At 41.9% G+C, this 17,501-nt stretch overlaps 1 protein-coding gene and 1 long non-coding RNA gene across 2 annotated transcripts in view; one reads left to right on the plus strand and one right to left on the minus strand.

Moving 5' to 3' along the window:
- Positions 1-17,501, minus strand: part of LOC103542475 (cell adhesion molecule CEACAM1-like) — a 432,471-nt gene that overhangs the window by 314,930 nt on the left and 100,040 nt on the right. The window lies entirely within an intron of this gene.
- Positions 1-17,501, plus strand: part of LOC103565173 (uncharacterized) — a 160,869-nt gene that overhangs the window by 66,975 nt on the left and 76,393 nt on the right. The window lies entirely within an intron of this gene.

A 17,501-nucleotide genomic window follows, 5' to 3' on the forward strand; every position in this document is an offset into this window, starting at 1 on the left:
AGGTGGCTCCAGTGAATCAAATGCAGTATTACAGCTTTCATGCATGAGAGTCTCCACAGGTTCAGTCATATAAAAACCACTCTAGCACCATCTATCTTCCTTGTTCCCAGTTCCTTCAGAGGGTCAGATCTCTTCTGACATGAATAAACTTCATTTATTAATTCCACTAAGCATTAACCTATTATCTCATTTCCTTTACTTCCAAGAAATTGAAACATATGTGCTGTCTTTCCCCTTCCTCATCACCTCATTTCTCCTGGGCCTCTGCTGGAGTGCCTCCAGACCCAAGACTGCTAGAAGCAGCATAAAATCAGTATCCATCTCTTGGTGAAATTCAAAGATATTTTCACGGTCCTCACTTGTTCTCTTTTACAAGATCTAGGACCATAGACAACTTTTTCCTTCTTGGATGCCCTCCTCCTCCCATCCACAGCTGATGCACCGCACCCCCACACCAGATTTAGTTCTAGGACCCTGCTTGTCTCCCTCCATCACTCTGTTTCCACAGTTCAATGACCTCTCTGCAGGTGCCTCCTGCATCTCTATCTTTAGCCCCTACTACTTCCCAGAACTCATGACACTCACATCCAAACGCCCTCAGCCCTTGCTCTTTTGTTTCCCAGATTCAATACATCATCAAATCTTGTTGATTCTTTTTCAAAATCTCTCACTTGTGTTGTTCTCTCCATTCCCATAAACCTTAATAACCCAGGCCCTCAACAACTCTGCTGCTAGAAGTACAACTTGACTTCTTGTCTCTGTTTCTCTACTGATGTCTTCCTTGCATACTGCTGCCTCATTACCTTCCTAAAAACTGGTTCACTCTCCTACTTAAAAATCTATAGTTGCCTACCCTGGCCAACCAGATAAGTTCAAAACTTTTCCTCTTTACTAACATTTCTTACTTTCTTTACCACTACTCTCTAGTATAATTCCTCCATTCTAATTAGCTCTATCTCCTTACTCATCCCTGCCCCTCCACCTCATATACACATGTAATTCTTAGTCCCTGTGATATCCCTGAAAACAAACACCAAACAGGGCAATGTTCTCCCCGTTCTCTCACAGAGGAGTTACCCACACAAGTCATCACAAGCAACAACTCCAACCCCCAGGAGGACAAGGACCCTGTAGCATTAACATGTGAACCTGAGACACAGAACACAACCTACCTGTGATTGAGAATCTTTTCCTGATGATCAGTTCCTGTGTTCACGAAATCCTGTTAAGGACCTACTGTGCCTCGAGTGTCAGTGTTAGACTCCATAAAAGATACAGAAATGAGAAAGGCAGGGTTCCTATCCCAGGGAACATAAAGCCTAAGACAGGAGGTAAGGCATGAAAAATTATTATAATACAAAGATAGAAAGAGATAAATGCCACAAGAGAAGACAGAGAAACCCAATGGGAAATATGGCTACACATTAGAAGGACTGGTAAAATTTTAAAAACAACTCATACTCAGTCCCCATCCACAAATCCTGATTTAACTGGTGTGGGGTGGAACCCAGGCAACAGTAATTTTTTAAAGCATCCCAGATACTTTTAACATGTGGCCAAGATGGAGAACCTCTGCTATAATATGTGTGACTTGAGCCTACAAGCAGTGGTTTTTAGCTAGGAGTGTGAATCAGAATTACCTAGAGAACTTTTTCAACATACTTAATAAACCTACAAACCATGCCTGAAGAAGGTGATACAGTATGTCTGGAATGAGACTTGGGCTTGTAAATTTTGAAAATCTCCCAGGTGATTCTCACATATATTTCATGTTAGGAAACACTGACCTGAAACAGGTAGGATTGAAAAACTTGGGAGTTGGGGAACATTCTATGAGGTGGGCATGAGATGAATAATGTATTCTGCAAGGCACAGAGAAGTACTCAAAAAGGAATTATTGGCAAATAGCTTAACTTTAAAATACCAAGTATTGTGAGGATGGGAAACAACTGGTATTCTTACATATTGCTGATGGAAATATAAAATGGCACAACCTCTCTGGAAAAGACTTTGTCACTTTAATATAAAGTTAAATACACTTATACAGTGCAGCAATCCCACTCCTAGGTATTTATCCAAGAGAAATGAAAACAGATATCCACACAAAGAGTTATACACGAATGTTCACAGTAACATTACTCACAGTATTAAAAAATGGGAAACAACCCAAATATCCCTCAACATGTGAATGGATAAATAGATAGTGTTATATCCATAAAATGGAATACTAATTAGCAATAAAAAGGCACAACCTTCTGCTAAAATAACATAATTAATCTCCAAAACACTACGCTGTGCAAAAGAAGCCAGACACAAAGGAGCACATATGATATGATGCCATTTAAATGAAGTTCAAGAATAGGCAATAGTAATTAATGGTGTTAGAACTCACCATAGGGGGTGGCATTAACTACAAAGGTGCACAAGGGAGCTTTTTGGACTGATGGAAATGTTCTACATCTCAGTGCAGGTGGTGATTACATGGGCATACACATTTACCAAAAACCAAATTGTAAACTTAAGACCTGTATGCAGTTCAATGTATTTTAATTTTATTTCAAGTTTTTAAAGTAAAATAAACAAAGGAGCAGCTAATTCAATCTATCAGGTACAAAACATCCATTTACTAGCTCAGAGAATTCAGTTCCTTGAAGTTATAAGACTGAGGTCCCCATCGTCCTTCTAGGGACGACTCTCAGCTACTAGTGGTTGCTCTTAGGTCCTAGCCACAAGGCCCACACCATCTCAGCAATGGAGAACATCCCTTAAATTGAATTCTCTCTTACACTTCTAATCTCTCAGATTTCCTTTCTGAAACGAGTTGGAAAATACTGTCTGATTTTTTTTTTTTTTTTTTGAGGAAGATTAGCCCTGAGCTAACATCTGCTGCCAAGTCCTCCTCTTTTTGCTGAGGAAGAATGGCCCTGAGCTAACATCCATGTCCATCTTCCTATACTTTGTATGTGGGACGCCCACCACAGCATGGCTTGCCAAGCATTACCATGTCCGCACCCAGGATCCAAACCGGCGAACCCCAGGCTGCCGAAGCGGAACATGCGAACTTACCTGCTGCCCCACCAGGCCAGCCCCATGCTGTCTGATTTTAAATGGCCTGTATGATTAGACTAATTGCACTCAGATAATCTCTCTTTTTCTTAAACTCAAAGTCAACTGCTTAGTAACCCTAGTTACATATACAAAATCCCTTTTTTTTTTTTTTAAAGATTTTATTTTTTCCTTTTTCTCCCCAAAGCCCCCCGTACATAGTTGTATATTCTTCATTGTGGGTCCTTCTAGTTGTGGCATGTGGGACGCTGCCTCAGCGTGGTCTGATGAGCAGTGCCATGTCCGCGCCCAGGATTCGAACCAACGAAACACTGGGCCGCCTGCAGCGGAGCGTGCGAACTTAACCACTCGGCCACGGGGCCAGCCCCTACAAAATCCCTTTTACCACATAACGTATCACAATCACAAGCATGATATCCCATCATATTCAGAGTCTGGAATGAGTGGTAAATTTTGGGGTACTATCTCAGAACTCTGCCTACCACAGCACCATATGAAGCTGTTCATGCCCTCAAGTCATTCCTTCAGGGTTCTGTTCTAAAGAAATAGCAAAAAAGCCAAACATGGCCAGTCCAAACTCAAACTGAGATAACAAGAGACTAAGGACAAAAAACAGAGACAAGAAAGCAACGGCCCATATTCTTCTAGCCTGTGAATGTCTTAGTCACAGATACACTCACTGCCCCCCAACCTTTAGTAATGATCACAGGCACTGATGGTAGCCAGCATCCCCGTTAATCCCTAACTAAAGTTGTCAGAAACCCAAAGCCATCCCAAGAAACCAACCACAAATGACAGGCTCCACAATCCAACCAGGACATTTTACGGATTCCTGAAGATTCATTCATTCAACACACATTTACTAAGGATTTACTGTATGTCAAGCACTAAGCCACGTGCTGAGGAGAACATGCAGATTGAAAAATAAAGTCCTTATTTGAATCTTTATTTAAACAACTCTACTGTAAAAGAAAGGAATAAAGAAAGATGGGAAGGGAAGGTAAAAAATTATGAAATAATTGCAGAAATTTGAACATTGAATATTTTATAGATTGAGGAAGTATTAAATTTTAGTGTGATAGTGGTATTGCAGTTATGTTTTCTAAAGAGCCCTGATATTTTAGTAATACAACTGAAATATTTACAGATAAAATGATTTGATGTCTGGGATTTGCTTCAAAATACTCAGGTTTGGAGAGGAAAGTATAGATGAAATAAGATTGGCCATGAAATAATTGTTGAAGCTATGGGATGAGTACATGTAGATTGATTATATCATTAGCTGAACTTTTGCACGTGTTTGAAATTTCCCAGGAAAAGTCCTTGCTCTCCAGAAGCTTCTAACACAAGGAGTCAGATATTCCAACAAATAGAATACTACATAGTTAAAATAAACAGAAAGTGCTGGTCAAGCTCCAAGGACAGTGACTGCCCCAGGGTAGGCAGAAAGAGTCACGGAAGACGTCACAGGAGCATCCCCCCTTGACCAGCATCTTTAAGGAAGAGTATCTCAGGCACAAGGGCAGCCCAGTGGTACAAAGTCATGCAGATGGGCAGCCACAGAGTTTCCGCATACTCTCTGGATGACTTACAAGAGGCCATGTTACCTAAGAGCATGTGTTCCAGAGCCAGACCACCTGTGCTGGAGTTCCTGCTGCTGAATCCCCACTGTGAGACTTCAGGCAAGCTATTTGCAATGTCTTTGGGCCTCAGGTTCTTTACCTATAAAACACAGATTATAACAATACGTATTCACGGGGTGTTGACAGGAGTCAAAGAGTTAATCCAGGTGTAAAACACTTAGAAAGACAGTGGGTAAGCAATAAATGTTAGCTGTTAGTAGTGGCAGCAGTATCCCAGCCCACAATACCACACATTTTGCAAACCTCATCTAATTCCTATTAGTCACTTATCTTCTCTTTGTCAGACTGCACACTTGTAAAGTAGGGACTGTGTCTTACTTATCTCTGTATCCCCAGAACCTAGCCTAAGGCCATGCTCATAATAGGCACTGATCAGGCAACTCTTCTTTCAGGCAGCAGGGGAGGGACCATCAAAAGCCTCTGTCTAGCGCCCTCATGATTCCCTTATGGACTATACCCTAAATTCCTACAATTCTATGGCTTCTGTTAGCTTCCTTCCTTGTTTCCACCTCCTCTCTCATTCTGCTCCAGAGATGTGCATTCACTAACGGTGCTCTCTGGCCCCGTCTCTGGCAGGTGTTCCAGTGCCTCCATTCTCTCTCCCCCCACAGCTATATTATCTAAACAGCCTCAGCATCACTTATTCTGAGATTAACAAAGAACGAAGGGAGGCTGAATTTCTAGACCATTGGCCTGATATTTGCGAGAAGCAGAATCCTCTGGAAAAGAGAAAAGCAGATAAGATGGTAGCCAGAACATAAAGCCATCAAACATAGCTGCACCTTTGAGGAAATCCCGTAACACATTTATACAATCAGCTAGCATCTTGCTGGGGTTTGGGGGGGTTCAGAAACTGCTGGGGAGGAGAGGGAGACATGATGAGCAGGGAGCCCAGCTTTTTTTTTTTTTAATGAACAATTATAAAGCAAACCTTTATTGGACCAGCACCCAGGTCAAGAAACAGAACTCCACCCTAGAAGACCACTGGGGCTCCCTCCCCATGGTGCTTCCTCCTTTTGGCCATCCTGACTTCTACAATGGTCATTTTCTTCATCTTTTTTTTTTTTTTTGATTCTTTTTTTATTGCAGTAACAGTGATTTATAACATTATATAAATTTCAGGTGTACATCGTTATATATTTCGATTTCTGTGTAGATTACATCATGTTCACCACCCAAAGACTTCTAGGTATATAGCAATCTATATTGAGTTGATGCTTTCGTTAGTTTGACCTCTTTCTAAAAGCTCTACTCTTTTAATCCCCTCCTCTCGCATTTTATGTTTTTGATATCATATCTAACTTCTTATTTTGTGTGTGTGTATTCATTACCCTCTTATCATTGAAATAAGTAATTTTAGTACTTTTGACTTTCATATTAGCTTCGTAAGTGGCTGATCTGCTACCTTTACTGTATTTTTGCCTTTACCAGTGATTTTATTGCCTTTTTTTTAAATAATTTTCTTATTCCTATTTGTGGTCTTCTCTTTCTCACTTAAATAAGTCCCTTTAGCATTTCTTGTAAAACTGGTTTCTTGGTGATAAACTCCTCCAATTTTTGCTTATCTGGGAAACTCTTTATCTCTCCTTCCATTCTGAATGATAACCTTGCTGGGTAGAGTATTCTTGGCTGTAGGACTTTTCTTTTCAGCACTTTAAATATATCATGCCATTCCCTTCTATCTTGTAAGGTTTCTGCTGAGAAGTCAGCTGATAGCCTTATAGGGTTTCCTTTGTATGTCACTTGTTGCCTTTCTCTTGCAACTTTTAGGATTCTCTCTTTATCTTTAATTTTGGACATTTTAATTATAATGTGTCTTGGTGTGGGTCTCTTTGAGTTTATCTTGTTTGGTGTTCTCTGTGCTTCCTGTATTTGGAGGTCTGTTTCCTTCCTTAGGTTAGGAACGTTTTCAGCTATTATTTCTTCAAACAGATTCTCTGCCCCTTTGTCTCTCTTGTCTCCTTCTGGGACACCTATAATACAAATGTTAGTGTGCTTGATGTTGTCCCAGAGTTCCATTAGACTGTTCTTATTCTTTTTAATTCATTTTTCTTTTATCTGTTCAGCTTGGGTGATTTCCTCTAGTCTTTCGTCCAGCTCACTGATCCGTTCTTCTGTATCATCTACTCTGCTATTGAGTCCCTCTAGCGAATTTTTCACTTCCAGTATTGCATTCTTCATTTCTTATTGGTTCTTTTTTATATTTTCCACTTCTTTGTTGACATTCTCACTGTGTTCATCCATCCTTCTCCCAAGATCAGTGAGCATCCTTATGACTTTTTGCTTGAATTCTCTGTCATAGATTGTTTATTTCTGTTTCATTTAGTTCTTTTTCTGGGGCTTTGTCTTGTTCCCTTGCTTGGAACATATTCCTTTGCCTCTTCATTTTGCCTCTTTCTCTGTGCTTATATCTATGTATTATGTGGGTCAGCCACATCTCCTGATCTTGAAGAAGTAGTCTTATGTAGGAGACACCTTTTGAGGTCCAGCAGTGTGCTTCCCTCTCATCACTAGTTCCGAATGTTCCAGGAGTGACCCCTGTGTGGACTACATGTGTCCTTCTGTTGTGGCAGGGTTGCTCCTGCTGCAGGTGCCCAGGGAGTCTAGGCTGTCCCTCTGACCAGGTGGTTGTAGTGCTCAGTTGCATGTGGCAGCTATGGACCCTTCAGTAAGTTTATCAGGTTTGGGGAGCCCCAGCACAGCTGGCTGCAAGGTCTAATAGCACATTCCTGCTGCAGTTTTTCTAAGTGAGTAGGCCCTAGCATGGTTGGTTACTTGGCTCAGGGGCTTATAACTGCTGTGGGCCTCCAGCCTGCAAGGCTGTTGTCAGCTCTCTCAGGATTACAGCTGAGTGGGGCTGGCCCCAGGCATGGGAGTACCCAATTGTTTCAGGCTTTGGAAGGTGGGGCTGATTCCCTATGTGGCTATCTGAGAGGCATAGGTCTTCATAGCCCAGCTTTATGCTAATTTGATTTTTTTTGAGGAAGATTAACCTTGAGCTAACATCCGCCACCAATCCTCCTCCTTTTGCTGAGGAAGACATGCCCTGAGCTAACATCTATGCCTATCTTCCTCTGCTTTATATGTGGGATGCCTGCCACAGTATGACTTGATAAGCAGTGTGTAGGTTTGCACCCAGGCTTTGAGCCAGCAAAACCTGGGCTGCCAAAGTGGAGCACATGAACTTAACCACTGCACCACCAGGCTGGCCTGTATGTTAATTTTTGCTTTAAAAACTTCAGGGTTTCTTTTTCCCCCTACTAGTAAACATCCTCATTTTCCACCAGAGCAGAGATTCAGAGAGGAAAAGAATATGAAGATCCAGAGCCTGAGAACTGAGAATATACAAGACCACAGATGGCTAGATTCTAAAGATGAAGTAGCAGGATCAGGTGCAGATCTCTCTTGAATCACAGCTCTCTGTACAAAGTGCCCTGTGCCCTGAGCAGTGATGTGGGGGTGTGACATGATCCTCATCTCCCCAAGAGTGGAAATTGCTGGTAGAAGATTAACTAACTCCCCAGGAACAGAAGGAAATGGAGCCCTCTGAAGTGCCTCTCCCTACCTAATCTCCCCAAGTTTCCTCTGACAAGTGGACAGTTCAAGGCTATGTCCCCAATCATAGGATTTGACAGTTCTTTTCTGTAAAAAAAGGTGAGGGAGGAGATCACAAGTCAGAAATGGGGCACTGGAGAGGACACAGTAAAAAGATCAAATTAAGCAGGGTTTGTTTAAAATCAAAGTCCTGTGGAGCATGCCGATCTCCCTTCATTGCTGGGCTCTCTATGACCATCAATCTTGCCCCATACTTGGAGCCACATGTGAACCCAGAACTCTTCTTGCTTGGGGACTACAGCAAGAAGGGAAAAGGGGAACTTGGAACAGGAAGACAAATAAATACAAGCAGAGTGGCAGGCTCCCTGAAATACTAAGTGTGATCGTAACGAAGTGTGACTGGTCTTCTTGTTGGGCTCAGACTGGTTTTAAGAACAACTCTACACAGTAAGTGACCCAACTATTTTGAGTAATGACAGAACTTTTGGAATAAATGTAGAACCACCCAGGAAACTACTTTTTAGGTGCCCATATTTACCTGGATATGATATACTTGTAAAAGGAATCATATAACTCCCATGAGTCTCATAACTTGATTGTCTTAACTTACATAGGACCTAGCAACAGTTTGATATGACCAGGAGTTTGAGCAGAAAGGGAAGAGCAGGAAAAAAACATGAGTGCATATGGTGGCGGAGACATGTGGATAAGAGAAAAAGAAGAGCCAAAGAAAAGAGTAATACAAAAGGAACAATAAATCCCTATCATAAAGACAGAGATGGAAAGAGTGAATTAATGTGGCTCAAATCATCAAACAGGCCAACTTTTCCAATTGAAGCTTTCCTGGGTAACTTCATTGTCAGCCAGCCCTGTACGATCCAGGGGTGGGTGGAGTGGGAATGGAAATGGGCTGAAACAGACACTAAACTCTCCCACTTCCATTTAAAACCCAAAAAGGGCTTTTTCATCCTACAGAGAAGAATTAGACTTCACACATTCGTTGGCTACTTTACGTTAGACAGAGAAATTTGATTCATGCCAATTCTTCAAAGAACCAGCTGCACAACTTGCCTATCATTAATTACCAAGTTAAAGAGCTAGAGTTATTAGTGCATACGTGTTTGTGATCTTATTCTCTAAAGCAACCACTGTACTTAAGAATCCTAAGGTCTCCATATGACCCAGCAATTCCACTCCCAGGTATATACTCAAGAGAAATGAAAACGTACCTCCAGACAAGAACTTGTACTGATACATGAAACAACATGGATGAATCTTGAAAACATTATGCTAAGTGAAAGAAGCCAGTCACCAAGACCACATATTATTGTATGATTCCATTTAGTTGAAATATCCAGAACAGGCAAATTCATAGACACAAAAAAGTAGATTAGTAGTTTCCAGGGGATGGAGGGAGGAGATGCAGGGGAGGGACTGTGATGAAGAGTGATTGCTAATGGGCATGGGGTTTCTTGGAGTGATGAAAATGTTCTAAAATTAATTGTGGTGATGGTCATACAATTCTGTGAATATATTAAAAACCATTGAATTTTACATTTTAAATGGATGAATTGTGTGGTATGTGAATGATAGCTAAACAAAGCCGTTATTAAGAAAGAGTCTTAAGGCCTGGATAAGGGCTGTGTCTGCTGGCTGGAGTTTAGATTTAGCTATAGTATCCCAAAAGCCCATTAAGACACATAGATGGCTTGTAAAATGGCAAAAATCTGAAGGCAGGGAAAAGTAGGTGTCCCAGCTGGAAGGCAGTGAGTAGGAGAAATCCTCTCTTACTCAGAGGAAGGTCAATATTCTTGCTCCGTTCAAGCCTTCAACAAATTGGATGAGGTCCACCCACATTACAAAGAACAATCTGCTTCACTCAGTCTACTGATTTAAATGTTAATCTCATCCAAAAACACTCTCACAAAAACCCCCAGAACAAAGTTTGACCAAATATCTGGGCACCCTATGGCCCAATCAAGTTGACACATAAAATCAACCATCACACTAAGTTAGTAATACAGTTCAGCCACATTGTTCGTTCAACACTTAAAGGCCCTGTACTATGGAATGTACATAGCTAAAGTACGTATACATGATAACCCATATATAATTCCAGTAGCTAGCATTAAGTACCATGAGAGGGTCTAAAAGTTGAGATGTTCAGGGTAGGGAGAGATTATTTCTTCCACATGGTTCCTTGGAAAGAGTGTAGCATTTCAGCAGGGAATTGAAGAATGATGATAATAGCATAAAGAAGGAGGACATTCCTAATGAAGGAAAGAAACAAAAAGACAAAGAATCAGGAAAACGTGGTGAGTCATCTCGATCAACTACAGTCTAAAGTGCAAGAGGAGTAAGGAAAGCCCTTTGTATAATGGTAGGTGGTAAAAGGAACCCAGAGCTTCCCAATCTCCCTAATAGGACTTTCTAAGAACCTACAACCTGTGGCCCAGAACCTTCCTGAAATTGTTTCAGTTCCACCGCTAAATATTTCTGAGAAGTAACTTGCTTCGCATTCTGCTAACTTCTCCCATCTCCTGGAGTTCCTCTCCTTCTCAGACCTTAGATATGCCCAGTTACTCGCATTGGGATATAGATTTAAAAGGTTTCTAAGGGGAAATCAGTACCTAATCAATCTTTACACTGTATTTCATGAAACATATTTCATGTCCAAAACAATCAATTTCAAATTCATGAAACAAACATCTAGCATCACCTACTATGTATCATGCACTGTGAAAAGTCCTGGGAATACAAAAATGAATAAAAATATGTTTCCTGTCCTAAAAGAACCCACTCTCTATTTGGGAACAGAGACTCGTCATAAGATGGAGAATGTCTTTGGAGAAGTCTTGAGAAGGCCATGCAAAAGATATCTTCAAGGGCAGTTCTAACCTGGTAAGCAATTTTGCCTGGTTTGTGACCACAGGAAAAAGGGTACCAACCTTACTTTCACATCAGTGCTCAGTGCCTGCTAGCACAAGCCACAGCAGGAGAGCTAGCCAACAGTACCACCCACCTCCAAGTATCAGGCTTGTGTTAGACGTGGGAGGTACAAAGAGGAGTGAGATATCTAAGAAGCACTTCTTAAATGCCTCCTGTTCACCAGGTTCTATGGCAAGTACTAGAGACGTGGTCCTTAAACATGGAAAGGAGTATCCTAGGAAACAAGGAAGCAGCAATCACAGCTAACTCATCCAATCCTATTCCTAGGGTTTTCCTCACTAAATTGCCCCAGTTTTATCTCATCTTCCCCCTACTCATTGATACAATTTGTTCTGCACTTTAATAGAGTGAACTCCTTAAAACACATATTTGATCATGTCAATTCCCTGCCTAAAATCTAGATGCCACTCTCCATCACCTTGAGGATAAAATCCAAACATCTTCGCCAGCATGCCAGCGTCTTCATAATCTGTTTCCTGCTTATTTCTAACCCCCATCCCTCTGTACTCTCTGTTACAACATACTTGACTACTTGCAGTTCCCTGAATATAGGTAATCCCTCCCATCACTGACTTTACACATGTTATTGCCTCTGCCTGGAAGGCCCTTCCCTCAATTATTACTCCTCCTTTAGAATTTATCTCTTGAAAAGAAAAGAAAAAAGTCTTCTCAGACTGGTCTCAACACTTCCACCCTCATCCCAGGATGAGTTAGGAGACCCTCCCCTGTGCTCCTATAATACCCATCTGTCCCTCAATCACAACACTTGTCATTCTGTTCTGTAACAACCTTCTTAAGGGTCACTAAAACCCTTAGTCTTTATTCCCATTAGTAATACCCAATGCATAATATAATGCTTAGTGTCTAGCAGGCATTCAGGAAACTAAATACTTACTAAGGAGTGGGTTAATGAATGAATGAATGACAAGTATCAAGTACTTAGCAGAATCCATGTGTGAGACAAGTCTTCAATTTAATAAATCTTCATTGGGTATCTATAATGTAAGTAGTATCTTGCCAGATACATTTTTTTCTTTCTTTTTTTTTCTTTAAGATTGGCCCTGAGCTAACATCTATTGCTAATCATTATCTTCTCCTTCTCCTCCTCCTTCTCCTCCTCCTCCCCCCGCTCCCACTCTCCCCCAAAGGCCCCCAATACATAGTTGTATATTCTACTTGTAGGTCCTTCTGGTTCTGCTATGGGACACTGCCACAGCATGGCTTGATCAGCTGTGCTAGGTCCGTGCCCAGGATCTGAACTGGCGAAACCCCAGGCCACCAAAGCAGAGCATGAACTTAACCACTCAGTCGCAGGGCTGGCCCCTGCCGGAAACTTTAAAAATGAGAAATGAAGATTCAGTTTCTATCCTTAAATTGTTTTCAGAGGGGCATGAAAAATTAAATTTATACTCAGATAGAGAACAAGGAATAATGACAACACAACAGGTGCTATTAAAGTTATAAAAAGGGCTATGGGACAGCCATGGCCATCACCACCTGCTCTCTAGAGTTGCTCTTCCAACCACCCTAGTTACGCTAGCTAGGTTGGAATGAATCTTTTCCACTTAGTTCAGCCAAGACTGACTAATTTTCCGGTAGCAACTAACAAGAACAATAAAAGAAAAAATACAAAAGAATTTTTTTAAAAGAAATTTTCAACCATGGATAACTGAAGCCTAACCACAGAATCCTCACTGGACACCACATGCCTAGGTCTGAACTTGATGAGACAACAGATCTGGCTCCTCATGCTTCTAACCAGCTCCCCAAGGGGCTGGCCTGACTTACTTCTTACTCCCTTTCACTAAACCCAGCAGCAGCCTCCTTTGCCCTATATAGAGAACACTCCAATTTCGAGACCATGGAATTTCTTCTGCTGCCTGAAACTCACCTTTTTTCTTTTATTTAAAATAAATAAATAAATAGAAGCTTCTCTGGAAAATATATCTTAGCCTGATCTTTGTCAAGATGGTTCTATCCTGTAGGGCATTTTAACATTTTTCACCAGGGGCAACATCTGGGCCAGGTTCCAATGGCAGGTTCCACCTTTCCAAGGTCTTCCTCATGTCCACCCTTGACAAAACAATAGAAAACAGGTTCTTTTCCCATTTCAAAACCCTTTACCCCTAGTTAAATAATGCCTATGGCAGTATAGATAATTCTAACAAGTTTTAGGAAAATAATTTGGCAGTATTTGCCAAGAGCCCAAGTAACTCCTTTGACCAAATTATCTATTCACGTTCAGAAATATAGCGCAGGAAATAACTAGAAATGCAATACACACTTAATGCAAAAAAGATGTTTATCATACCAAAATTTAAAAGAGGAAAAAATTAGAAATAACGCAGATGTCCAATAATAGGGAAATTATTAGGTAAGTTATGAATTATCTTTTAACATAATGTTATACAGTCACTTTCTAAATGTTTGTTAAAATTTTAATAATATGAAAAAATTCTTAAGCAAAAAAAATCAGTATACAAAGTTATATACACAGTATGATCTCATAAGTAGAAAAACAGTCCAAAAAAAAGTCTAAACAGGGGCTGGCCCCATGGCCTAGTGGTTAAGTTCAGCATGGTCCACTTCATCAGCCCAGGTTCAGTTCCCAGGTGTGGACCTACACTACTCATCAGCCATGCTGTGGCAGTGACTCACATACAAAATAGAGGAAGATTGGCACAGATGTTAGCTCAAGGAAAATCCTCCTCAAGCAAAAAGAGGAAGATTGGCAACAGATGTTAGCTCAGGGCGAATCTCCCTCAGCAAAAAGAAAAAAAAAGTCTAAAATTATCTATGTCTCCAGGTGGTGCAATTAGAGGAATCTTTTCCTCTACTTTACAAAATCTCTGCAATAAGTATGTATGGCTTTTACAATCAGAAAAAAAATTTTCTTAAATATATGTCTTCTGTGGACCTCAAATTAGTGGAGTACTTGATGGATATTAGGTACTTAATAAATATGTACATAATTAATAGAAGAAGAGAGTTCCTATTTGTTGTCTGAGGAACATGAAGCAGAGAAAGTTAACTGCTCTGAAAATAAGGAGGCCTAGATCTTAGAGACTCAGAGAAATTACAGCCTCGCCTCATCCATAAAATGGAGGGAGCACCTGCCTAACCTCCCTCAGGAGACTGGTGAGAAGCAAATGAGACAATGCTTATGAAACTTTTTGATAAATTGGAAAACTCTACACAACATCTAAAGACAAACAATAACGAATTCCTGTTATTTTTGCTCTTCTCAGTTTACTGCAGAATAGGAATGATACACACCTGAAGCGCACCAAATAATCACTCCTTTCCCAGAAGACTTTACCAGTTTCCCCACTTCTTCTCCAGGTGCCCCAAGAGCAGGTGTCTCCTGGGCAGGCACCTTGTAGAACTCAAATTGTTATAGACTTATAACGTCAAAGTCCATAAAACATACAGGAAAGACCTTCCCTACCCACACCCGGAGTCTCTTACAAGCGGCAGAAAGAAGATTCGTGCCTGACATTGCACTGGCTTCCTAAATACTCCTTCTGCCTCTAGTTTCTCCCTTCCAACCAATTCTGCACTTTATCATCAAAATAATCTCCTCTATCACAGAATCACAGACTCCTTAGCTAGACAAATTCTTTTATAATCACATGGTCCAAACTCCTTACTTTAAAGATGAGGGATCTAAGGCCCAGGGAGGTTAAAAGAATAAGTGACTGAATCAAGGTCATAATATTAATGTCATTTCCTTCCTCAAAAATCTTCAGATAAATCCCAAACTCCTTAGCATGGCATTCAAAGCCCTCACAACAGCCCCAACCTACCTACTGAACCTCATCTCCCTCTAGTCTCCCCCACAAACCATTGGTTCCAATTCAACTGGTTTCTTCTCCATCCCCTGGACTTAAGAAGCTTGGTCTCATCTCAGATGCTTTCCTGGAATGTCCCTCTACCTTCCTCTCCAACCTTTGCACATTCACAAGGGGCACTTATTCAGGAAGCCTTCTCTAACCAGCTTAGCCCACAGGGCAGCTCTCTGACCTCTGAACTCCCAGAGCTCTCACTGCCCATTACACCTGCTGACCTGTGTTACAGAACATGTGGTCCTGATGCTGTGATCTATGTTTACCTGTCTTACTGCCTCTCTCTACCCAGACTATAACCTCCTTGAAGATGTGGGATTGTATTTTCTATTTCTCCACATCCCTCACTGCACCCACCTGTGACTCACAACATTTACCAAGCACCTACAGCATGTAAGTTGCTGCTCTAGGTGCTTTGTGTATGTTATTTCACTTGATCCTCACAATTTTCCCACAGATGAGAAAACTGAGGCTCAGCAAAGATAAATAAATGGCCACAGTCACACAACTAAAAAGTAGCAGAACCGTGACAGGAATCCATGCCCCTCAGCCTCCATAAGCCACGCTGCCTCTAGCCCAGTCAGCGCCTGGCGTGGGGCAGATGTGCTGGAACTGCTGACTGACGACTGAGCCATTCCCAGATCCAGGTGGAGAGCCAAGGTACACATGACAGGAAAACAGAGCCAGCCTGATACTCCCTCCTCTGAAGCCACATGTGGATTTCCCTGCAGGGTCTCCTTAGCTTCCTGGAATTAACCCTTCACCCTGTGCCAATTTAGGCAGCAGCCCTACTCTGTTCCACAGGTAGCTTCCCTGGGAGCCCTGACCAAATGGGTAAGACATCAGGAAATGAACAGCCATATTCCTCTGAAGTAGAGTCAAAAAAGTGATTCTTGAACAACTAGCTGGCTGGGAGGGAGTACCTCCCTATGGCCACCCAGTTTCAGCTCCTGTGTTTTCCTTTCGGGGCCTGTCAGGCAACTTTGGGATGGCAGGGACAACTTTTGCCAAGAAGCTCTGTCCTACAGAGTGAGGGTGGAGGAAGCCCTGACACTGTGCAAACCCCTAGGTCAGCAGGAGGACCCGAGACTCTCCTGCCTTGTCGTGACCCAGGGCCACATCTTCCACACACCCACATGGAAGCAGGCTTCTCAGCTCTGGTGGCAACAGCTACCATTTACTCAGTGCCTACTGTGTGCCAAGCACTATAGCTGGTGCTTCAAATGTTTATCTCAATTAATTCCTGTGAACATTCTGTGCACTACACAGTCTAGTGCAGTAGTTAAGGGCATAGGCTCTGGGGTTGGACTGTGCAAGTTCAGAATTCTAGCTCCACCACTTACAAATTACATTAACTTGGGCCTGCTAAATAACTTCTCTGTGCCTCAGTTTCCTCATCTGAAAATGAGAACTACTCTAGTACTTAGTTCCTAGAAATGTATGAGGATTAACTGAATTAATAAGTGTAAAGTGCTCAATACACGTTGCTATTATTACAACTATGATGTGGACATCATCTCCATTTTACAGATGGAGCAACTGAGCCTTAGAGAGCTTACATCACTTGCCAAGGTCACACAGTTAATGAAGGACAAAACAAAGATTTAAATCCAGGTCTGGTCTACCTGACTCCAAAGGAACATGGACACCTGAAACATCCCGGTGCTGGAAGCCTCTCTCTGTCTCTATCTCTGTTTTTCTTTCTCACTAAACTATACTTAGGGAGCAGCTTGGCTGGTGAAGAACTACAATAGGACCCAGGATAGAAGCAAGTTCCCAGGGTCGTCCTGGAGAAGTTAGAAATGTGCAGGGCCCCAAGCCAACTCTAAGAACATGGGGTCTGGAAAAATTTCACTCACCCTACCCCAACTCATTTGACTCAAGTGACATCAGGCTAAAATGAATATCAAAGGCAGTATTGAAGGGGGAAAGAAGTCACAAAAGGGCATCACGAAGCCTTAGCAGAATGGGTTTTCAACAGAGAGGGGGAGTCCCACCCCAGTTGACTTAGTGTCTCAATATGGTAGAGGGGATCCCTTAGGGCAGAGGGGATACCATACATCAGAGGGGATACGAGCTTAGTATGGGAGCCTTAGAAAAAAATTGGTACCAGTTGGTCTGAGCACTTTCGAAAATCTTTGTCTCCACCCCACCCTTAGCTACTGCCCATCCTCCTGGTCTGAACAGAGTGAAGTGACCGCAGTTCCCCAGAGACAATTCCACAAGGCCTCAAATTTCCCTGTTTTCTCACTGCTAATGTTGTTAAGAGTAGCTAACAAATCCTGTTTCCAGTCGTTCAAGGAAATACACTCAATCTCCATCTCTGGGAGTGCTGCAGGGCATGCTCTCGTAGCTTGAGGAGCTGAGAGATGAGCTGAGGGACCATCAGAGCTGCCATCCTCACCACACTACCTACCACAGCATTCCCTAAGGAGCCCAGTTT

Source organism: Equus przewalskii, chromosome 9 (assembly GCF_037783145.1).
Source record: "Equus przewalskii isolate Varuska chromosome 9, EquPr2, whole genome shotgun sequence".
NCBI classification, from domain to species: domain Eukaryota; kingdom Metazoa; phylum Chordata; class Mammalia; order Perissodactyla; family Equidae; genus Equus; species Equus przewalskii.